This window comes from Myxine glutinosa, chromosome 6 (genome assembly GCF_964187855.1).
Source record: "Myxine glutinosa chromosome 6, kmMyxGlut1.1, whole genome shotgun sequence".
NCBI classification, from domain to species: Eukaryota; Metazoa; Chordata; class Myxini; order Myxiniformes; family Myxinidae; genus Myxine; species Myxine glutinosa.
Window position 1 is genome coordinate 73,453,218 of NC_136266.1, and position 23,712 is coordinate 73,476,929.

General features: G+C 49.0%; 1 long non-coding RNA gene across 1 annotated transcript in view; it reads right to left on the reverse strand.

Annotated features, from left to right (window-relative positions):
* Positions 1-1,570: 1,570 nt before the first annotated feature.
* LOC137429213 (uncharacterized) overlaps positions 1,571-23,712 on the reverse strand; it is a 106,385-nt gene continuing 84,243 nt past the window's right edge. The window contains exon 3 of the long non-coding RNA XR_010984836.2: positions 1,571-2,297. This is a non-coding gene — a long non-coding RNA (uncharacterized LOC137429213). The remainder of the gene's footprint in view (positions 2,298-23,712) is intronic.

Genomic DNA, 23,712 nt, shown 5'->3' on the forward strand with positions numbered 1-23,712 from the left:
ATTCTTCAATATATTCTTCAATAAAGGTGATCCTGGAGTACCAACGGTATGTCACCTTTGTGAGGTCATTAACTGCTCCTGGTCGATTAGGCCTGATCCCGCTTGGTGACCTTTCTTCTCTGATGGCCCTGAATATTAACGTAGCGTGTTGATCACCCATTTGCACCATTATCAACACAGAGTTTTTCTTCAATTCAAGTTTACAAATTGGTGAAACACCAAGACCTGGAATTGTTTTAAACTAGGGCATTGCCCGTACGTGGGTGCCCGTTCCTTGCCAAAAAAAAAAAAAACGCTACCCGTACGCTCTACCCCGCCCGTACGCCCGTAAACAAAAAAAACAACGCTCTTCGCTTCCGCCCTTCGCTCTGACTGAATTGGGAAAAATAATGCGCATAAGAAAACGAATTACGAACCGTAATGGCGGTCAGCTCGTAACGCGCTCAGCTCCGCTCGTCTCACATCGGCCACGCCTACGCAACAAAGCGTTCTGTGATTGGCTGCCGGAAGTGAAGTCGTCACTGTCCGGAAGTTCGCAAATCGCAGTTCCGATGAATCGTTTTAATTTAATCGCAGTTTGAATTCGTTTTAAAACATAGTTTAACGGCAACATAGTTTTCCAACGTGAAATAAATGAATACGCTGTCAAATGTGCCGTCCGAGGCAGAGTCTGATCGCCACGTTCGGCACACGTGATAGCTCGCTGCTCTCTGATTGGTTGAAGCGTTTTTTGGACATAGCTCGGTAAGTACTTCTCCGATTAATTTAAAACCTTGAAAAGGCACATCCTCGGGTCCCCAGCAATATACCTGGCAAGTTTCAAGTATATCGGACCCGTGGTTGTCGAGAAACAGCGGTCACAGACAAACACACAGACACACAGACACACAGACACACAGAGATTACTGGAATTATAGATAGATTACAAGCTAATGACAAGCTGCCTACTTGGAGAACTCACCTCGAGACATTTGACATTGTACTCCATTTTATACTAAATGTAAAATACGCCACATGAGAATACAAGTCTAAGTGGTGCATAGGATGATGGGTGAAGACGTTTGCCTAAGTTTGTTTAAATTCTTCCCCTGAACCCATCCATTACTTCACATTTTCTCTTATCCACCACTCTCCCTCTCCCACCATCCCCTTGCCACCATCTTTCTCCTTGCAGGGGAGGCTGCAACAGGGGCTTACCGAAGCTCAGGGCCTGTTTGTGAGGGAGGTGTTGCTGTAAGGCCCGTCGCAAAGATAGCGATAAGTGATGTGTGTTTAATCCCAGCAACCCGCTGTGTTTACGACAAGATGGCCGCTGTTTACGCTCACTCTCTGCTCATTTCAACTCACTCAGTTAGTCCTATCCACACCCGTCTTCATATTTATACTGATTAACGCTTACCATTTACAATCGCTCATGACATCCACAGAGTGCGGAAATAGTTAAGGTTCTTTGTCTGTCACGAAAGATAAACAAAATGAAACAGTGTAGATTCCACTTTTAGCTTCCATTCATTTGAACCTTCGGTGACTCCATGTGACCTCATGCAGGAATGCATTTTAGCTTCAAAATCAGCTTTTTATTTGGAAACTTGTCCTTTATATCCACAATTTTACAAAAAAGGAGAAATATAAATAACAATTAATGAACATTTTAACATAATGGAGATAATGCCCCTTTCAAAATTTTCACCTTTTGTTGTCTTATAGCCTGGAATTAAAATGCATTAAATCAGACTTTTTCCACCTTATTTACGTATCTTAACCGAAACTTCCAAGTGAAAAACAAATTCTTTCACTTCCAAGTGAAATTTCAGAAAATTAATTAAAAATACAAAGGGAGAATATCTTGGTTGGATAAGTGTCCCCCCCCTAAGTTATACTTGGTGGAAGCACCTTTGACAGCAATTACAGCTGCGAGTCTGTTGGGATAGGTCTCTACCAACTTTGCACACCTTGACTGGGCAATATCTCCCCATTCTTCTATACAAAACTGTTCAAGCTCGGTCAACTTGCGTGGGGATCGTTGATGGACAACAATCTTCAAGCCATGCCACAGATTTTCGATTGGGTTTAGGTCGAGCTCTGACTGGGCCACTAAAAGACATTTATCTTTTTGTTCATTAGTCACTCCATTGTAGCTTTGGCTGTGTGCTTCGGGTTGTTGTCATGTTGAAAGGTGAACTTCCATCCCAAGTTCAGCTTTCTTGCAGAGGGCAGCAGGTTTTCCTCTCGGGTTTTTCTGTATTTTGCTCCATCCATTTTCCGCTGCATCTTCTATTCAAGTGCCCCACTTCCTGCTGACGAGAAACATCCCCAAAACATGATGCTGCCATCACCATGCTTCACAGGCAGGATGGCCACAAACTTCCATCTTGGTTTCATCAGACCGTGTGTGTGTGTGTGTATATATATATATATATATATATGTATATATATATATATATATTGTTGCGGTTCTGAAAGTGTACATATTTGAGTAATAAAGGTTAAAGGTTCTGCCCCCGTAGTTAGGTCACCGTAGAACGTTAGTTATTTCTTAGTATATGTGAGATAAGGCCATTTCCAATTGTTATCATCTGCGTTGTGTCAAACAAATAAGAGTAGGTCCCGTTCCATTATGCCTCCACCCTCCAAATTCCACCTTGTTGGGCAGAATCCATCCCACGCCCCATTTGACAACTCGCAGTTTGTTACGCTTTGGCTACCAGCAGCGTTTGCTGCTCTTGGTTTGCTGGTTTGCTGGAACTAGCCCAGTGACACGAGGTCGGCCCAAAAAGGGGGTGGAGCGGCAGCGAGGCTGAGATCGGATCGGCAGCAGGGGGGACGGTAAGGGCCACCAGCCAATCAGGGCTGAGGCGACATCGCCTGACAGGGTGTGGCTAGAGGTTCCAGAGGGTTCTAAGGGCGTGGAAATAAAACACTTTGCGCGAGGCCCCCACCTCAGTTATGAGAAGGGAGAGGACTTGAACAGAGTTATGAGGAGAGACGCGCTGTGACAAGTTATGAGAAGGGAGAGGTCTCAAGTATTGCGCTTACCAGAGGACTGCCGCCGCGGTACTCATTACAAAGGGCTGATGCGCTTTACAAAGGACTCGCAAGTGAAGAGCGTCAAAGGACTATTGGGAAAAGCGCTTTGTGAAAGCATTGCTGGAGCGGCGCATTGCAGAGGACTTGAGAAAGCTGTGCATGGTTTGAACTATACTGGGAACGCGTATAAAGCACCGATATATCTATTACGTACGCCAGTGTAATCGCCCAGCTTACCGACCCCCCCCCCCCTATATAATTGTCCGATCCGCGCCAACGACACGCGGAGATCTGCCTGCTGTCTACCATCTTCACCGCTGTACGAGTCGGGGACCGGAGCGAGCTGTGGATGCGATCCTTTGGACCATCCCCGGACCATCTACAAACCCCATGTGACCTGAGTCTGAGTGTGAATGGGCCCGTGTCCAGGGATAAGTTAAGACTGTTATAAGGCTGCCCTGTGTATCTGCTTCTTCTTCTTCCTCTTCATAGTACAAAGTGTGTAATAAATTACGTGTTCTTCCTGTTTCCTCTTAATTCGACAGTCTTAGTGATTTCTCCATTGGGTAAGCGTGGCACGATTCGGAACCGCTCCAATCGGGTTAGTTCCTGTTAACGGCCCGAATCGCGGTTCGCTATCGCTCGGCGTGTCCACTGAAACCGCGGTTCGGGTGGGGTTATTTCCTTGCTTCCTGGGAGTCGCTGGTACTTAGGTAATAGGACTAATTCGACCTACCACCATATTCAGCGCTGACCGGAAGGAATGTGATAGCCCCGGATCACGTCGGCTAGATAAAAGACAAGGGAATTAATCCCCCCCCTTGGTAAGGGCAAGGCCGACGTTTGAGATTCGCAACAATTGGTGTCGGGGAGTTGGATTTGACCCGAAGTGCGCCTCGCGCACTCAAAATTACGAGCCGGCGAAATTTTATTGAACAACCAAATTAAATCATGCCATGGATAGCCAAGGCGGTCGGATGACGGTGGGGGTGAATGAGGAGGTAGAGGAAGAGGTAGAATCGACCCAGGACCCCCGGGAAGAATTGGGACAATTAGAAGAAATGGAAGAGGACATTGAAGAGGGTGCAGCAGTAGGGGTGGCAGGCGAAGAAAATGGCGGCGCCTCGCACGAGGCGGCGAGAGCCGCGCCCACAGCGCCAATGGATATGAACCTCTTTATGATACAACTCAGGGCGTACATGGGAGAACAATTGGATCAAATGAGGGACGAAGCAAGGGGTAACAGGGACGATATGAAAGCTCAGGGTGAGCAATTGGGAAATCAAATTGGGGGATTGAAAGACGGGTTAAGTAATTTGGAAAACAAAATGGGAGAGCAATTGGAAAATCAAATTGGGGGATTAGAAAGCAAATTGGGGGGCCAATTGAGGGACATGGGGGGCCAAATGAAAGGAATGAAGGACGGGTTAATGGGGTTGGAAAACAAGATGGGGGGGCAATTGAGGGAAATGGGGGATAAATCCGCCCAGGAAATAAAACAAATGGGGGATCAGATAGAGGAGGTAAAAAACGGGCTGGAAAGCAAAATGGACGCCCAAAAGAACGAATTGGAACAAATGAGGGTGGCATCTAAGAGGGAAATAGATGAAATGGGGAAGGACATAAGGCGTGGGGTGAGCGAAGAGGTCGCGGGGGTATGCGACGAGGTAAAGCAGTGTGAGGAGCGTGTGGAGAAAGAGGTGAGAAAGAGTACGGCTCGGTTACAAGGGGGTATAGAGAAGTTGACACGGGAAGTGGAGAAGCTGACGGTGTGACAGAAAGAGTTAGGGGAGCAAGTGGGTAAGAACACGGCCGTGATAGGGGGGCTGAAATCAGCTCAAAAAGAAATAAAAAGAGAACTTATAGCGACGAAGAAAGAGTGCCAGATGGTACACGAGGGGCTGACAAAGAGGTTGGATGAGGTGGTAGAGACGTTGGGGGTAAGGGAACGAGAAATCAGGACCCATATAGAGACGACCAAGATGGCCTTGGAAGAAGAAATTGTGGAGGCGCACCGGGAAATAGAGGGGGTGAAACAAAAGTTGGAGGAGGTAGAAGAGGGGGTGAGTGAAATTAAAAAGAGACGGAGGGAGACTAAAAATGAGATAAAGGAGGAGGTGATGGAATTTGTACAAGGTCTGTGCTCACATCGTGATGACGTGCTTGCTAATCAAATAAAGAGTTTGCAGGTGGCGGAGGAGGAGCGAAGAGGAGCAAAGAGGAAGAAGCACCGAGGTGAGTGGCGATAATGTCGGGAATGTATATGGTGTGAGGGGAGATTCAACGAGTTTGGGAGTTGGTATAGACCCGGGCGTTCGTGAGAGGCCATTGGTAAGGTGTGCGACTGGTCCGGAGTGCGTGGAGAAAGAGTGTGCGCAGGGATGTTCGACAATGGGGAGTGTGAGAGTTGTTGGTGAACCGGGGTGTGCGAGAATGGAATGGGTAGCGTGTTGCGACGAGGCGACCCAAGCATCGACACCGACAGGGGTAGTCTTTAGAGGGACGGGGGACGCACGCGAGCCCCCCGGGAATAGTGTACTGTGGGGGCCCGAACGGTTCGGCCCCGCGCTAACTCCGCAAGGAGCGACGCATGGGGTCCGGCCTTCAGGCGGCCATAAGGTTCCACTCACGCCGTATGATGGCAAGAGTGATTTGAGGGCGTACCTGGCGCAGTTCGATCACGTGTGTAGGGGGAACGGTTGGAATCCGGACGAAGGTGGAGTACACCTTGTGGGGGCACTGCGCGGCGCAGCGGCAGAGGTTTTGACAGCCTTACCACTGGGTGCTATCACCCTGCCAGAACTCCGCTCGGCCTTAATTAATCGAATCGGCGTTGAACAGCAGAGCGAGCTTGTTAAAGCTCAGCTCGCGGTGCGAAAACGGAAACCCCAGGAGACCATCGGGGAGCTTGTTTATGACATTCGTTGCACAGTAGGGATTGCGCACGCAGACATGGCAGCGGCCTCCCAGGAAAGCCTGGCACAGGACCATTTCATTCAGGCCTTCCTTCCGAGCTTCGGCAACAGCTCGCCATGTGGCGCCCGCGGACCTTGAGCCAGGTGGCCGACGCTGCGGCCCGTTGGGAAGGAGCGAGGCCCCTGGCCCAGGGAAGCGAGCGCCACGCAGTGGCGGTGTGCCAGGTTGGGCCCGTGGCTGGTGGCGGCCCCCTGAGGGGGCCCGCCCCCGAAAGGGGCCCTGCCCTGGAAAATATGGTCCGAAGGCTGGTGGACCAGCGCCTGGCGGGATCTGGACCATGGCAGGCAGCTCCGGAGGTGGCCCCCGGTAGGCCACGGACAAATGCCCCAGTTAGGACCTTCAGGGGGGGAAATTTGGAACTCAGGAGGCAAGCACCTTACCAGGTGAGGTGCTTTAATTGTAGCCAGCTGGGTCACCGTGCGTGGGAGTGTCGTGCTCAACGCCGGGACGGACCCCGGCAGCTGAGACCATAAACTCCACCTCGTACGGGTCAGACTAGCCGACCCCAGACACCCCCCCCCCCCCCCGCCAGGGCCCGGGAAACTAGTAAGTGCCGAGCATACAGGGCCGTGTTCGGTAGTAGGGGATGGTGAAGCGCCCTCATTGATGCGACAGGTCATCTATTGTGGCCAAATTGGTACAGGTAGCTTAACAATTCGGTGCAAAATTGCCGGCGTGGGGGTAGATGCCGTAGTGGACACAGGAGCTGGCGCCACGATCATCAGCCCTGTGATCCTTAATTCGAGTGCAGACGGCTGGGATAAAATCCAGCGTCTGGAAAGTCATAGTTTGCAGCTGGCTACCAGGGTAACGGCCCCCATCATAGGGCGTGGTTTTGTAACCCTCAAGTTGGGGTCGGTAAAGAGGGAAATAGAAGTTTGGGTGGCGGAGGTGTGCGACCCATGCCTAATCCGGTTGGATTTGTTGACTGCCAGCGGTTGTAAAATCGATTTGTGCCAGGGGACCCTGCAAGTGGGAATAGATGAGCTGCCATTGAGAGGGGTGAGCACGGCCGAGAGGACGGAGCTGGAGGCTTCTGAGGCCGTGACCATTCCCCCGAGGGCCGAGGCAATAGTGCCGGCCTGATGGCTAGCTCGCCCAACATGGCAGGAGTCCTGCGGCCTCGTCGAACCGGTGGCAGCGCAGTCCATCCCGGGTTTAGTCGTGGGCCGCACCCTTGTAAAAACGGACGGGCCGGTGGTGGCCGTCCGGGTAATTAATATTAGTACGGAATCACGCACTATAGGACAGGGCACGAAGATAGCCGGCTGCACCCCAGTTAACGAAGTCACGCCAGTGAGGGACGAGAACATCCAGCCGAGAAGACCCCCAGAGGGAGTCTTCAAAAAGTAGTAGGAATTGGCCCGATCCCATTTGCGAGATGGTAAATCGAAGTAGTGTAAGACCCCCAGAGGGAGTCTTCAAAAAGTAGTAGGAATTGGCCCGATCCCATTTGCGAGATGGTAAATCGAAGTAGTGTTGAGTTTGAGGGTACCCAGAGGGAGGCCTTACACAAATTAATTGAATCCCATTTGGATATCTTCTCCTTGTCCTCCGAGGATATTGGACGTACAGGCCTGGTGAAACATCAGATCCACACCGGTGAGGCCCGGCCTATTCGTCAGCCCGCCCGACGGCTCCCTTGCAGCAAGAGGGAGGAACTTGACGAGCATGTAGAAAAAATGCTCGATGCAGGTATCATCGAGCCCTCGGGAAGTCCTTGGATGTCACCTGTTGTGCTGGTTAAAAAGAAAGATGAGACTACGCATTTCTGCGTGGACTATCGCCAGCTAAACAACGTGACACTCAAAGACTCATATCCCCTGCCAAGAATCGACGATACCCTCGATGCCGTTGCGGGCTCAAATTCGTTCTCAACCTTGGACCTCAAGAGTGGGTATTGGCAGGTGGAGATGGATAGGGCAGGGAAGGAGAAAACGGCATTTTCCACAGATAAGGGGCTGTATCAGTTCACTGTGATGCCGTTTGGTTTGTGTAATGCCCCCGCCACCATTGAAAGATTGATGGAGCATGTACTGGGCGGCATGCCATGGCAGTCATGCCTGGTGTACCTGGATGACGTCCTGGTACATGCTAAAACATTCCCCCAAGCCATAGCTAATTTGGACCAGGTGTTTGGGTGCCTCAGACAGGCAGGGTTGAAGCTGAGTCCGAGTAAATGCACTTTGTTTGCTGGAGAGGTGGCCTATCTAGGTCACGTCATTGGTCGCGAGGGGGTAAAAACAGACCAAGGCAAAATTACAGCGGTAGAGGAGTGGCCCGCATCACGTACCATCAAGGAGGTGCGGGGATTTTTGGGACTCTGCTCCTACTACCGGCGCTTTGTGGCAAAATTTGCAGAGTTGGCCCGGCCCCTTCACCGGCTTACGGAGAAGGGGACGAGATTTAATTGGACAAGGGAGTGCCAAGAGGCCTTCCTAGCATTGAAGGGGTGTTTGACATCCGCACCCATTCTAGCTTACCCCACTAGTGAAGGGACATTTACCATGGACACGGATGCAAGCCAGGAAGGATTGGGCGTGGTTTTGTCCCAGACACAGGGGGGCGTCGAGAGAGTGAATGCGTATTATAGTCGGGCCATGAGTAGGCCCAAGCGAAGTTATTGCATCACTCATAAAGAGTTATTGGCTATGCTGGCTGCCATGAGCCATTTCCACTTGTACTTGTACGGGCGGAAATTTCGGGTTCGAAATGACCATTCCTCATTGCAATGACTCCTTCAGTACAAGGAACCTGAGGGCCAAATTGCAAGGTGGTTGGAAAAGTTGCAGCAGTACAATTTCAGTGTGATCCATAGGGCCGGGAAGACCCACGGGAATGCCGATGCACTCTCTCGACGTCCTTGTTTGGGGAAAAACTGTAAATTTTGTGCGAGACACAAGGAGAGGGAACAATTGGCAGACTTCACCCCTACCCTCGTAGTCCGTGCAACCCGGGTGAGAGGGCCAATTTTGCCACTAACCTCAGATGAAGAATTCAGAACATTGGCTTGGAGCACGGCCCAGCGGGAGGATCCCGTACTGGGACCGGTGTACGAATGGGTTCGATTGGGATAAAGACCTAATGGGGAAGAGGTCACCCTCCTTGGGGTGCCAACAAAGGCATATTGGGCTCAGTGGCAAACCCTGGAGTTGAAAGATAACATCTTGTACCGCAAATGGGTGGAGGTTCCCTCTGAGAGAACTTCCTGGCTGGTGATAGTCCCAGATAAATTTAAGAACACAATATTACAGCATGTGCATGGTACCCAATCCGGCGGCCATTTGGGCAGGACAAAGACAACATCTTGGGTCCGCCGGAGGTTCTATTGGATAAATCTGGGGCGCGATATACAGGACTGGTGTCGGAGATGCGACGCCTGTACTGCTAAAAAGGGACCAGCACGGAGGATGAGGGCCCCCCTTCAATTACACCAGGTGGGGGCCCCACTTGAGCGGGTGGCTATGGATATTCTAGGAGCGCTACCCCGCACCCGCCAAGGTAACAAGTACATCCTCGTTGTAATGGACTATTTCACCAAGTGGCCGGAGGCCTATGCCCTCCCCAACCAAGAAGCCGGGGTGGTAGCACAGGACTTCCTGGAAGGATTTGTATGTCGGCATGGGATTCCGGAGGAGCTGCACACCGACCAGGGTCGAAATTTTGAAAGCCAATTGTTAAAAGATGTGTGCAGACTCCTGTCAATTAGGAAGACATGGACAACGCCCTTAAGACCTCAATCTGACGGGATGGTGGAAAGATTCAACCGAACCCTGGTTCAACAATTGGCATTGTTCACCACCACCCGTCAGGACGACTGGGACGAACATCTCCCGTATTTTTTAATGGCCTACCGAACCAGCCAGCACGGGGCCACCGCATGCAGTCCAGCGTTGCTTATGTATTGGTGGGAGTTGCGGGCTCTCGCCGATCTGCTATGCCATCCCGTGCCAGAGTCCACTGATACACCGCCGAGGGAGGGCTGTGCACGTCACTTGGAGGAAGGCATGGAGACGGTCCATGCCTTCGCACGCCGCCAGCTTCAACTGGTGGGTGCCAAGATGAAGCGCAGGCACAACCACAGGAGCCAGGGGAGTCAGTACGCTCCCGGGATGAAAATTTTCTCCCGGGATGAAAAAAAGTCAGTACGCTCCCCCCCAAATGCACTGCCAAAGGCTACGCCATCCGCTTACCGACCCCCCCACCCCCCAATATAATTGTCCGATCCACGCCAACGACATGCGGAGATCTGCCTGCCGTCTACCATCTTCACCGCCGTACGAGTCGGGGACCAGAGCGAGCTGTGGACGCGATCCTTTGGACCATCGCCGGACCATCTACAAACCCCGTGTGAGTCTGAGTCTGAGTTTGAACGGGCCCGTGTCCAGGGATAAGTTAAGACTGTTATAAGGCTGCCCTGTGTATCTGCTTCTTCTTCTTCACTGTACATTGCTTCTTCTTCTTCCTCTTCATTGCACAAAGTGTGTAATAAATTACTTGTTCTTCCTGTTTCCTCTTAATTTGACCGTCTTAGTGATATCCTCCATTGGGTAAGCGTGGCACGATTCGGAACCGCCTCAATCGGGTTAGTTCCTGTTAACGGCCCGAATCGCGGCTCGCTATCGCTCGGCGTGTCCACTGAAACCGCGGTTTAGGTGGGGTTATTTCCTTGCTTCCTGGGAGGTGCTGGTACTTAGGTAATCGGACTAATTCGACCTACCACCCTATTCAGCGCTGACCGGAAGGAACGTGATAGCCCCGGATCGCGTCGGCGAGATAAAAGACAAGGGGATTAATCCCCTCTTGGTAAGGGGAAGGCCGATGTTTGAGATCCACAACTATATATATATATATATATATATATATATACAGTCACGTGAAAAAGTAAGTGCACCCCATGTAAAGTTTTGACTTTTTCATCATACAGCTATTTGATCTTCATTTCAACAATATTGATAGATAAAGGTGGTATTGTGGAGTTGTGCTTTCACGTCGAACTCCAACAATATGGACGCGACAACGAGCTGATTTTCACAGAGCTGTTTATTCCGAGCTCGGCACGAATGCACTGCCAAAGGCTATGCCGAGCGGCAATATATCTTTCAAATTCCAACAGTAAGCCACGCCTCTCAACGGGGCGTGGTATGCAATCCGAGTGACCGCCCGCTGATTACGTCACCGGCCGGTACAAGAGAATTGTGTCCGGTAACCGCTACATGCACCCCCGCACCCCCAGAATTCACTTGTACAGGGAGAGTCAGTTTGTGGGGGGCCTTAATGACTGGCCGAAACGACCCCTGGCGATTTGTGTGGGGGTGGGAGGCGGCTTGGCAGCGGATGGTCGGGCGTGGGGCTTGGTCGACGGGGGACGGCCCCGCCGTGGAGGAAGGGCCAACCGTGGAGGTTGGTCGAGGTCCAAATGGGCCGACTTGAGGCGGTCCACGGAGATATGGTCCGGTTTGCCGCCAATGTCGACGACTAACGACTTGTCGCCCCTCCTCAAGACCCGAAAAGCCCATCGTACAGCGGCCAGAGTGGTCCCCGGTGCGCGTCGTGGCGCACAAAAACGTACTCCGCTGTGCGAAGCGCTGGGGGGACATGGGGTTGAGGACAGCAATGATGAGACGTGGGCACCGCGGCAAATCTCCTGGCGACCTCCTGGAGGACCGAGCATTGGCGAGCCGCGGACCAGGGGCCGGTGGCGTCGGGGATGAACTCCCCTGGCACGCGCAGTGGGTGGCCATAGACCAGCTCGGTGGTAGAGGCCTGGAGGTCTTCTTTAGGGGCCGTCCAGAGGCCCAATAGCACCCACGGGAGCGTGTCAGCCCAACAGTCGTCCTGGAGGCTGGCCCTGAGAGCGGCCTTCATTGAGCGGTGAAACCTCTTGCACAAGCCGTTGGCCTGGGGGTGGTAGGCCGTGGTGCGGTGAAGTTTGACCCCAAGGCCTGAGCGACCGCACCCCAAAGCTCAGAGGTGAACTGTGGGCCTCTGTCAGAGGAGATGTCCGAGGGGGCGCCGAAACGGGTGACCCAGGTGCCGATGAAGGCCTGCGCCACGTCGGCGGACGTGGGGTCACCAATGTGGAGCTGTGCTCTCACGTCGAACTCCAACAATATGGACGCGACAACGAGCTGATTTTCACAGAGCTGTTTATTCCGAGCTCGGCACGAATGCACTGCCAAAGGCTACGCCGAGCGGCAATATATCTTTCGAATTCCAACAGTAAGCCACGCCTCTCAACGGGGCGTGGTATGCAATCCGAGTGACCGCCCGCTGATTACGTCACCGGCTGATTACAAGAGAATTGTGTCCGGTAACCGCTACAATATAATATAACAAATATCATGAAACATTAGCATTTTGTAGTCCATTGTATAATATAAATAAACATAAATGCAAATTTTGCATGTGGAAAAAGTAAGTACGCCCTTGGCTCTAATAGGTGGTATTTCCCCCTTTGGCAGAAACAACGTCAAGTAGGCGTTTCTTATAACTGTCTACCAGTCTCTGACATCGACTGGGAGAAATTTTTGCCCACTCCTCCATGTAGAATTCTTTCAGCTGTGCGATGTTTGAGGGGTTTATTGCATGCACAGCTCGTTTCAAATCCCCCCACAACATCTCGATGGGATTTAGATCCGGGCTTTGACATGGCCATTCCAGAACCCTCCATTTCTTTCTTTTCAGCCATTCCTTGGTGGATTTACTGGGATGTTTAGGGTCATTGTCATGTTGCAAGGTCCACCTTCGGTTGAGCTTCAACTTTACGACAGATAGCCTCACATTATCCTCAAGCATCCTCTGGTATAATGAAGAATTCTTAGTGGATTCTATGATGGTGAGCTGCCCAGGCCCTGATGCAGCAAAGCTGCCCCAAACCATAATATTTCCACCACTATGCTTTACAGTTGGTATCAGGTTCTTGTGGTCAAATGCTGTCTTTGGTTATCGCCAAACATGTCTTCTGGTACTGTGGCCAAATAGCTCTACCTTTGACTCATCTGTCCAGAGCACATTGTTCCAGAAGTGCTGGTCTTTGCCTAGGTGTTCATTGGCAAACTTTAGTCTTGCCCTGATGTTCTTTCTGGACAGCAAAGGTTTCCTCCTGGAAACCTCTCATGTAGATAAAATTAGTGCAGCCTCTTTCTAATGGTAGACTCATGCACTTTGACATCAACAGTGGCAAGAGCTACCTGTAGGTCCCGTAATGACATTCTGGGGTTCTTAGAGACTTCTCTCAGCATCTTTCGGTCTGCTCTTGGGCTGAACTTGCTGGGGTGGCCTGGCCTGAACAAGTTGGCAGTTGTTTGGAATCTTCTCCACTTGTATATGATCTTCCGGACAGTCGAATGATTGATTTCAAATTGTTTGGAGATCTTTTTAAATCCCTTCCCAGACTCATAGGCATCTATAACCTTTTTTCTGAATGCCTCAGGGAGCTCTTTTGATCTAGGCATGGTGGCGTCGCACACTTCAACAACAAAGAGCAAACCAAACTAAATGTCTGAGGTTTAAATAAGACGGGTTCCTCCAAGATCCTCTCTAACGATGTTCTAATCATTTGCACCTGAGCTGGTGCACATGATTCTAATTTTAGGTATTTGAAGTAGTGATAAATGTAGGGGTCTACTTACTTTTTCCACATGCGAAATTTGCATTGATGTTTATTTAAATTATACAATGGTAACAAAATGTAAATGTTTCATGATATTTGTTATATTATGTCACCTTTATCTATCAATATTGTTGAAATAAAGATCAAATAGCTGTATGTTGAAATATGTTGAAGAAGTCTAAACTTTACATGGGGTGTACTTACTTTTTCATGTGACTATATATATATATATAGATATATATATATATATATATATATATATATATATATATATATATATATATATATATATATACCAGACTTGGCATTTAATATGGAATATTTTTTTTGTGGGGGTGAACTTACTTTTCAAGATGACTTAGAACCAAAAGTTCATTGGAATTATGTTGAAATTATTCTAGATTTTGTTAATGTGACCTTTAAAAGAAACAAAAACCACATTTGACATTTCGAAGCAAATAAATTGATCCTTGAAAGTGATGTAAACTGATATCGAACTCAATTCACGGACAGTACTGTGTTAAACTTCTGTACGTTTTCCAGAAGTATCTCTTTATTTTGCACATTAGTCAAAAAAATTTTTTAAACAAAAACAAAAGTTAAATTACGACTGGGATTACGGACAGTAAAATTACAGTTCAGTACTTCGTGTAACCCCCACGAGCATTCAGGAGAGCACGTACACGTTGAGGCATGCTGTTCACGAGATTTGCCAAGGTTTGGACAGGAATCGCTTGCCATGCAGTTACAATAGCCTGCTGCAATTCACGCACAGAGGCAGGCTGCTGGTCCAAGTTGTCGATTTGACACGTTAATTCTGCCCACAAGTTCTCTATCGGATTCATATCCGGGGACATGGCAGGCCACTCCACATGCTCTACACCACGGTCAGCAAGAAAGTGTTGGATCATGCGAGCACAATGAGGCCGTGCATTGTCATCTTGGAAGACAAAGTTTCCTCGAAAGGCTGCACGAACAAATGGAAGCAATGTTTCTTCCAGAATGGCCCTGTGCTTGAACTGGTTCAGGTTTCCATTCAGAACAACCAGGCCAGTTTTGCCCCCTGCATGAAAAGCAGCCCAAACGGTCACATCACGAACTCCAGCTTGCACTCTTGGCACTATACAATCTTCGTTGTAGGGCTTCATGCACTTGTCTGCGCACTCGGACGTGGCCATATTGACTATAGACCAGAAATCTAGACTCGTCACTGAAGATCACGTGATTCCAGTGTCCTGGCTGCCATTGACGGTGCTCTCTGGCCCACTGCAATCGGCGCTGGCAGTGTTGTCTGGTCAGACGTGGCTTTCTCAGGGGACGCCTGGCACGATAGCCTGCTTGAACCAGTTGTTGGTTGACAAGCCTTCTGGATACAGGCACATTTGTCAGTTGCTGCCACTCAGACCTAAGCCGATTAGCTGACTTGGTATGGCCATTGCGGACTAACCGGTGCAGCTGGCGATCATCCCTCCTTGTGGTTCTGTGGGGACGTCCTGACCTCGGTATTGGAGTAGGGACACCCCTCTGAGCATTTCGTTTCAGGATCTTTGACACATGACCTTGAGTGATGCCATACTGCTGAGCAATAGCACGCTGTTTCATGCCGGAATTTCGTAAAGCCACCACTAAATGACAAACAGCATTGTCGAGTTGACGGACCATCTCCAGGGGAAGCGGCAATAACTTTTGTAGACGTGCAGTAGTTGTTTTCCACTAATACAGAACGCAACAACCCTTATATACCCGATTGTGAAGCCAATCGTCAAATGTACCTGTCCGTACATTTTGTCACACCACCTGTGATATAATCCTGTTATTGACTTCTTGCTGCGACAGACAATCAGTGACATGGTTCTTTTAACAACGAAATCACCGAAAGCGTAAAAGAAACTCACCAGATTGATATACCGAGTTCAGAAAGTAAACCCAAGTCGAGGAAAAAAAAAAATTCCATATTAAATGCCACGTCTGTACACACACACACACACACACACACACACACACACACACACACACACACACACACACACACACACACACACACACACACACACACACACACACACACACACACACAAACACACACCCACTATGAAAAGTACCCGGCATTGCCGGGTAACAATGAGTCGCTTCCTAACGGGAATATGATATACGCAATCTGGGTTCTTCATATAGAGGGAATTTTAAAAACAGATCCAGGTACACTGGAGCAGTGTCGTATGGAGGAAAATGACGCTCGGGGCGAGATTTCAAACTTCCCATAAGTCTGAATGGTTTGTTTGCCTGTGCGTGTGTGTGTGTGTGTGTGTCCCCGTGTATGTGTGTGTGTGTGTGTGTGTGTGTGTGTGTGTGTGTGTGTGTGTGTGTGTGTGTGTGTGTGTGTGTGTGTGTGTGCAGTGTCCGTGTCAGGGCTGTAACCGTTTTATCATTTGAGTTTTGTCATCAAATTTTCACCAAAGCTTTATTATGAGAATATGGAGATGGTAAATTAATAATTTTGTCAAAACGTCAAAGGTCAGCGTCACATAAAATCATCAATTTTCATGTGATTGACATGAAATTTTAATAATCTTCTTATTGGTCAATTAATTTGTTCACCAATCAAAAACTAGAAGCAGAGTTTTAAGATCTAGAGCTCAAAGGTCAAGGCTGCATAAAATCATAAATTTCTTTTTATTTTATTACTATTTTCGTTATTTGGAGCATACGGAAGAAGAAGAAGTCTCAATACAAATGGATGTGGATGAGCTTTCACTTTCAGATGCTTTCTGGTTTTGCAGTTTCTACTGGTCCTACCCCCACCACCCCCAACTTCCCCCACTCCCCTCCCACTCCACCCCTTTATTTCATTTCTGCACACAGTTTAAAACCACAATGCGATAAGTTCCACAAACTCTTAATCCGAACCGATATTCAAAATTCGAACTTCAGAATTGATCCCAACTACTAAAAACGTGTTCTTTGCTAAAAACGTTTCATTCAAAAAACGCATCTACGACCAGTTCCCAGGGAAGTAGTAATTAAGTTAAAAAGGATTATTAAGTAAATTAAAAAACACTAACCCCAGAATGAGAATCGCAGCTTCGCTTAAATAAATGCATATATACACTTAGTTATAAAATCGGAGATATGGTAAATTTTGTCAGATTTCACTCCAGATTTGGAAATTATTTAGTTTACAGCATCCAATCCTCATATCAGAATCCAGATTTTGATGATGTGCTTCAATTATGTAATGATAAATCAATCGTGTTTCCAAGGCAAGGCACATTTGAGTCAGCCGAAACAAAATGGCGGCTTAAGAACCCAGTGAGGTGCAGTGGAATGACCAAGATGGCGGGCCACCATATTGGTAAGCCACAACAATGGGTTTCCAGATTTGCGAAGGTTCATATCGAGTTAATTTCAAAATCACAATTTTATTGAGGAATTTTTTAAACCTCCTACCTACCTTAGAACATCCGCTGGGACCCCAAAACGTTCTACAAGAGGTTTGGTGTTGCTATCTAGGGAGTAGTTTGAGAACGGACGGCGGACAGACAGACACTCCTGTTTTATAATGTACAAGCAGAAGTACCTGGCATTGCCGGGCGGGGAGAGGAGGGGAGGAGGGGAGGGGGGAGAGGAGGGGAGGGGGGAGGGGAGGGGAACGGAGGGGAGAAGAGGGGGGGAGGGGAGAAGAGGGGGAGAGGAGGGGAGGGGGAGGGGGGAGGGGGAGGGGAGAAGGGGATGGGGGAGGGGGAGGGGAGAAGGGGATGGGGGAGGGGGAGGGGAGAAGGGGATGGGGGAGGGGGAGGGGAGAAGAGGGGAAGGGGAGGGGGGGAGGGGAAGGGGAGGGGGGGAAGGGGAGGGGGGGGAAGGGGAGGGGGGGAGGGGAAGGGGAGGGGGGGAAGGGGAGGGGGGGAGGGGAAGGGGAGGGGGGGAAGGGGAGGGGGGAAGGGGAGGGGGGGAAGGGGAGGGGGGAAGGGGAGGGGGGGGAGGGGAGGGGGAGGAGGGAGGGGGAGGGGAGGAGGGAGGGGGAGAGGGGGAGGAGGGAGGGAGAAGGGGACGGGGTAGGGTGGAGGGGGAGGGGGAGTCAAGTCGGAAGTCATTGTCGTCAATTGAATGTCGCATTTATTTTTTATTCCCTGTCAAATGGCATTGCCATTGGTCCCGCATTCCGAACCCGGAAGTCGGAAGTCATTGTCGTCAAATAAATGTTTCACTCTGTCACATGCCGTTGGTCCCATGTCAATCGGATGAAGTTGAAAAATTAACGTTACGAAGTTTCTCTGGGACGTACTGATTCCGAATATGAAGTTGAAAAATTAACGTTCCGAAATATGCTGATGACGTCATAATTTTAAAACGCGAATTTTTTTTAATTTTAAGGTGTGCTGTAGTTGCTCTGAGATGTACTGATTCCGAATATTCCTTTGGTTTTGCACTGCGATGAGTAGTTCTCGAGTTATAAGAGGACAAACAAACAAACAAACAAATATACTTTACTGCTTTATATATATATATATATATATATATATATATATATATATATATATATATATATATATATATTGTTGCGGATATGGCATTTGGCCTCCAGATCCGCTTGTAAATATTCCCCTATTTCCCCAATACTCCCCAACTATCCCCAATCCCCCATTCCCTAGTCCCATTGCCTGTAAATAACACTCTGTAGAACCGACCTTCCCCTTTTTCCCCCATTAAATGTCGTGCCCAGGTCCACCGCATCTCACGTAGACAACTTTCGGACATCTTGCTAGTTATTCTTAGTCTATGTCAGTTAAGGACTCGTTTCCATTAATTCTGACTCTTCGTTGCACCAGAATGTGATTATATGGCACCAGTAGTGAGTTTAGGACCTTCCCATACCTCCTCCCATCTTCTTCCCCAAACAACAACTACAACAACAACTACAACAACGGCGCGCGCGGGGAGTGTGCGTCCTCACTCCGGCTCGGTTAGCCGCCATTACCCATGCGCTCCACGGGGTTACCACGAAGGGGCTGGCTGTCAGCTCCTCGTCAAGGGCGGAGCCTGGTAACCCCCCCGCACCCAATAAGAAGGGCGGACCGATTCCATCTGGGGCGGAGCTAACGAGCCGAGGGCGTGTCACTCCCCGCCGGATATACGCAGCGACTTACCGGACGTGACAAGAGATGCGCCCCGAGCTTGAAGAAGAGCCAGTCACCACCTCCAAGCGCTGAGCGAGCTCCACGCATCGACCCGGTATTGCAGTACCTCCGAGAACGGTGCACCCCCTCCGAGAACGGTGCACCTTGAGCCATCGAATACCCGCTTTCCTTGCCATCAATCCCCGTGTGAGTCAGTTTTTGTCCTGTTTATCTGTCGTCTGTCAGGGAATAAGATAAGTGTGTCTAAGTGCCTGTCTTTCTATGCTGTCCCTCTTGTAGTTGTAATCTGACCTTCCGCCCTAATATAACCTCCTCCGGAGGTCTTGAGAACTGAACCCTTGGTGTCGTGTCATTTTAATCCCAGCCGTTGTGTCCTTTTCCTCAATTGATTTAGCGTAGCGCGACTCGGCAAACGTTCGAGTATAATCGGGTAACTTGTGCGGACACGGCGGCCATTCCGCTCGGCCCACCTTAACATCAAAGTCGTGTCTGTAACAATTGGTGTCAGGAGTGTCGGATTCGAACCTGGGACTAAATTTATTAGGCCCAAATTTTGGAACACCAATTGTACCACTAGGGTAACAATTGGTGTTGGGGAGGTAGAATTCGATTCGGAGCGCGTTTCCCGCTCGAAATTATAACGGCGAAATTTGAATTTGTTTTACGAAAATAAAAACCCGAATTTTGAAAGTCGCGCTATGGCGGATCAAGACAGCTGGGTTCCGGTAGAGGAGAGTGAGGCAGGGTCGGTCCAGGACCAAATTGAGGGACGTGAGGAGAGCGAAGCAGCGAGGGTAGCAGGCGCGCAAAATGGCGCCTCGCTGGTCACCGCGCCCGCGACCGTGGCAGCGCCCCTGGTGGATTCGAACCTTTTCCTCCTGCAAATGAGGGCCCTTATGGAACAAATGGGTGAGCGATTGGAGGGCCAAATGGGGGTAATGAGGGACGAAGCGAGGGCTCGGAGTGAGCAATTGGGGGTAATGGGAAACCAAATGGGGGTAATGGGAAACCAAATGGGGGTAATGAGGGACGAAGCGAGGGGTACCAGTGAGGGATTAGACAATAATTTTAAGGGATTAGACAATAATTTTAAGGGATTAGACAATAATTTTAAGGGATTAGATAAGAAATTTGGGAAATTAGACGATAGATTAGGGGAAATACAGGAGGGGTTAATGGGGGTAGAAAACAGAATGGCCGCTCAAGAGAATCAAATGGAAGGGATGCAAAAGGGGTTAGAGGGGTTAGAAAACAGTATGGAAGGCAAATTGAGGGACATGAGGGACCAAGCGGAAAGGGAAGTTAAACAAATGGGGCAGCAGATAGAGGGGGTCAGAATGGGGGTAGAAACCAAACTGGATGCTCACAGGGAGGAAATGGAGCAGATGAGGGTGGCATCTGGGCAGGAGATGCAAGTGATGGGAGAGGAGATCATAAGAGGAGTGAGTGAGGAGGTCGGAGGAGTGCGCGAGGAGGTGAGGCACTGTAAGGAGCACATGGAGAAGGAGGTGAGAAAGGGGACTGTAAAGTTACAAGGGGGCATAGAGGACCTGACGCAGGAGGTGGAGCAGCTGACGGTGGGACAGACGGAGTTAGTGGAGCAGGTTCAAAGGAACACTGCGGTATTTAGTCCTTGAGCCAGACCAAAAGTAATGCTCCGGCGGGGGGAGTAATTCTCATTATGATTTTCCATTAGACCAATGTCTCAAGTGTCAGAAAAGGTGTGATGGACATCTGAGAACGGTAGCTTAGTGCCCGGATGGACGCCATCTTTGAAACCACCCAGCTCGAAAATGCCCATTTGGTGGGGTACATTGTTGCACGTGTATCTGGACTTCTATACTAGCTATCGATGTGCGGTTGACGACTAAATATACGTCCGATGTGTACCGTCTAAATAAAAAATAATATGAAGCATTTTGTTTTAGATTAATTATTATAAAAATCAATTATCGAAAAAAAATCATATATTTTTCAATATTTTATTATTAGACGTGTACTTTTTTTAGTGAAACAACACTGGTATGATTTTCCAAATTATGCATTGTGCTACACCGTTTATCTGTCTATAAAAAGAACTCAAAAACTAAAACATATCATCCACCACGAGTTTACAACAAATAAATGTAAAGAGGCATAAAATGACTTAGGCCGCCGCTGGCATTATCTATTCTGACGATAACGCAAGTTAGGAATGTCGTACGGAGAGGATTTTAACACCATACGATATCTAATAAGCAGGCGGAAATTGTTACATAGGAAATCTGCACTTTGGTGGCCATCTTGGATTTCAAAATGGCCGCCAATTATATTAATTATTCATTACTAGAGTTTGGAAAGACGTATGGAGCTGATTTTAACACCATACGATGTATATTCCTAATAAGCAAGCGGAGGTATCATTGAACATGTCATGTTTTAGTCAAATAACACCGGTATGATCTTCCAAATTATACATTTTGCTAAACCGTTTATCTGTCTATAAAGATTTTCAGGCAATTTGGCCTGCATTATAATAGAGAACAACATATGCTATACAATATACAGTGCACTCAAAGTTAATCATCAGAGTTGCCATCAGAGTCATTGGCATCCTGAGCCACGATGGCATCATCCTGCACCATGTTGGAGCATCCCTGCAGCTTACACACAACAGTGCACTTCAACCCATTCAGTATGCAGGAGCAATCTGACGGTCGACACGTCCTTCTGCATGTGCATGAGATGAGATTCAAGACGACATCTGGAGCTGGTAGACCCGCCATCCATCGGATTGTGAGCGAACCGCCATCATCGAGTTCCCAACCATGTCCTGCTGATGGTGTTGGGACGTCTGGTAGGTTTTCAAGGCTGCGTCGCCAGATAGCCGCCTGATAGTTGGCCCTAAGCGTATGCTGCATCAAGGAGTCTTCACAAGGCGGCAATTGTCCAGATTCGATCTGGCCCTTCTTTGCACAGAACATGTGATAACGGAGCGAATTAACACCGACGATCTTCGTGTTCTTGGCGTACAGCTGACACGTGAAGGCCTGAATGCTATTGAAGACGTCTGTTGGTACATTCCACGAAGATCCCAGATCTGTGAATGCTTGAAGATACAGCTCATTCGCTTGCACAAGCTTCAAAGCCTTTATCTTTCCTTGGCTAGCCAGAGCACTCACAGTGTCACACCCGCTCCATGCATGAAGCCCTGGCAATGCACTGCAAACTCCAGACCCCAATACCGCAGCCAACTTTCCAACGTCGATCATTCTGACTCGAACCTTTGTTCCTCGTCTGACGAAGAGCTGACTATCGATGGTTCTGCTGAGATGAAGACTGATGATCAGAACGTCGGTGTCATCTGCCACTAAGATGATCGTCTTGTAGTGGGTAGCGGCGTGCTTTGCGTGGAGAAACATACGCGTGTCTGCTTCCTCATGGCTACATTCGAGTGCTTGCACCAACTTCCACCTATCGCGGGTCAGTACCAGACATTTTTCACCACAGGTGACATACAGTGTTCTGTTGCCTAGCTTTTCGCGATTTGTTTCATGTTTCCACGACTCCGCCAGAAACACAACCAGTTTCTCCTTTGTCTGGCTGCAAGCAAGGAGACGCCGCCAGTTCATGATTTTGTGTGCGGGTCTGATCTCGCTGAAACTGATGCCTTCATTTGAACCGCGGTTCACACGCTCAGCTGCTTTGATGGATTCTTCTGTGTATGTGTCAAAGACAACATCGATGCGCTCACTGCCTTGACCAGCGTGAAGCGCTGCAGCAAGGATGCGGTCAGATAGTTCTTCGAACGTGTCGTTCTCGCCATGCATCTTTTGTATGAGAGCCATCGCATCAATTATTGTTGCACTTCGCTTGTCAACGTTCTCGGCTGGTTCCACAAGAACTTCCATGTGTTTCGCAAGTGCAGCTTTGTTCGTTTTTTTCATTGACCCATCAACGTTTGCCAAAGACCATGGTAACGGCCCTAGTGGGTGACAAAGGACAAGTTGCATGTCGAGGTTCCTTGTCTTGGCGATGAGTATCATGGTGGCAAACAGTTGTCTGTCAGCTCTCAGGACGATCTCCTTGTTTGTGCCCTTCACAACTTTCTGCTTGATCTTACCAAAGGTCTTCAAGTTTAGCTTGTTCAATGTGTCATGAAAGCCTGTTCCCTCTTCAAGACGTTTCTGGAAGCTTTGATACGCCGCTTCCCCCTTTTGCAGGGTGTTGAGTAGGTCATTAGAAACGTCCTCCCTCGCAGCCGCTCCGGTAGATATACTGAGAAGACATGACGGATCATCGGCGAATGGATTGGTCCAGTCATTTTCCAGTAGATCACAGATAGCTGTGACGCCAGACTCATCACGTTTGATGCGAGAAGTAGACAAGTCAGGGTGCTTGGCGTGAGATGTGTCGCTGCCATTCACAAGGATAGTTTCTCGTAGTTGCCTCAGTGCAGTAGCCCGATTTTCTGCAGTTAGATAGTATCGTGACACAGCCCCTTGTCGAAGACTAAAACCTCGTGTTCCTCCAGCTGTTTGCGTATCTTTGTTTACTGTTTCTTCTGTTGTCTGATCAACAGCGATTCTGGCAAATGGATTCCCTGGTCTAAGCTGTACGGAGAAGTAGCCTTGATTGAAATGCCAGTACAACTCGGGGCATGTTTCGTGGAGTTGCGTCATCTGTGCATAGTACACTGGTAGATATCTAGCATAGTTCACCTTGTTCATTGCGAAACACCAAGGGATCACTCTTCTGACACAAGCCAAGTGAAGCATCCAGTCGCCTTCTCTATCCGCACGAATCAACCCCAGCAGGGTCTCTACCATATCAATATACATCATCCAGAAGCGAGCCAGGTCTCCATGTTTGGTTCGCAGAAAATGTAGGTATTTCGCGAACATGTCAAAGCTCTGTACACATGAATCATCATCGAGAGCAGCAGCGAGAGTCTCGTGGCAAACATCCTCCTTGATGCTG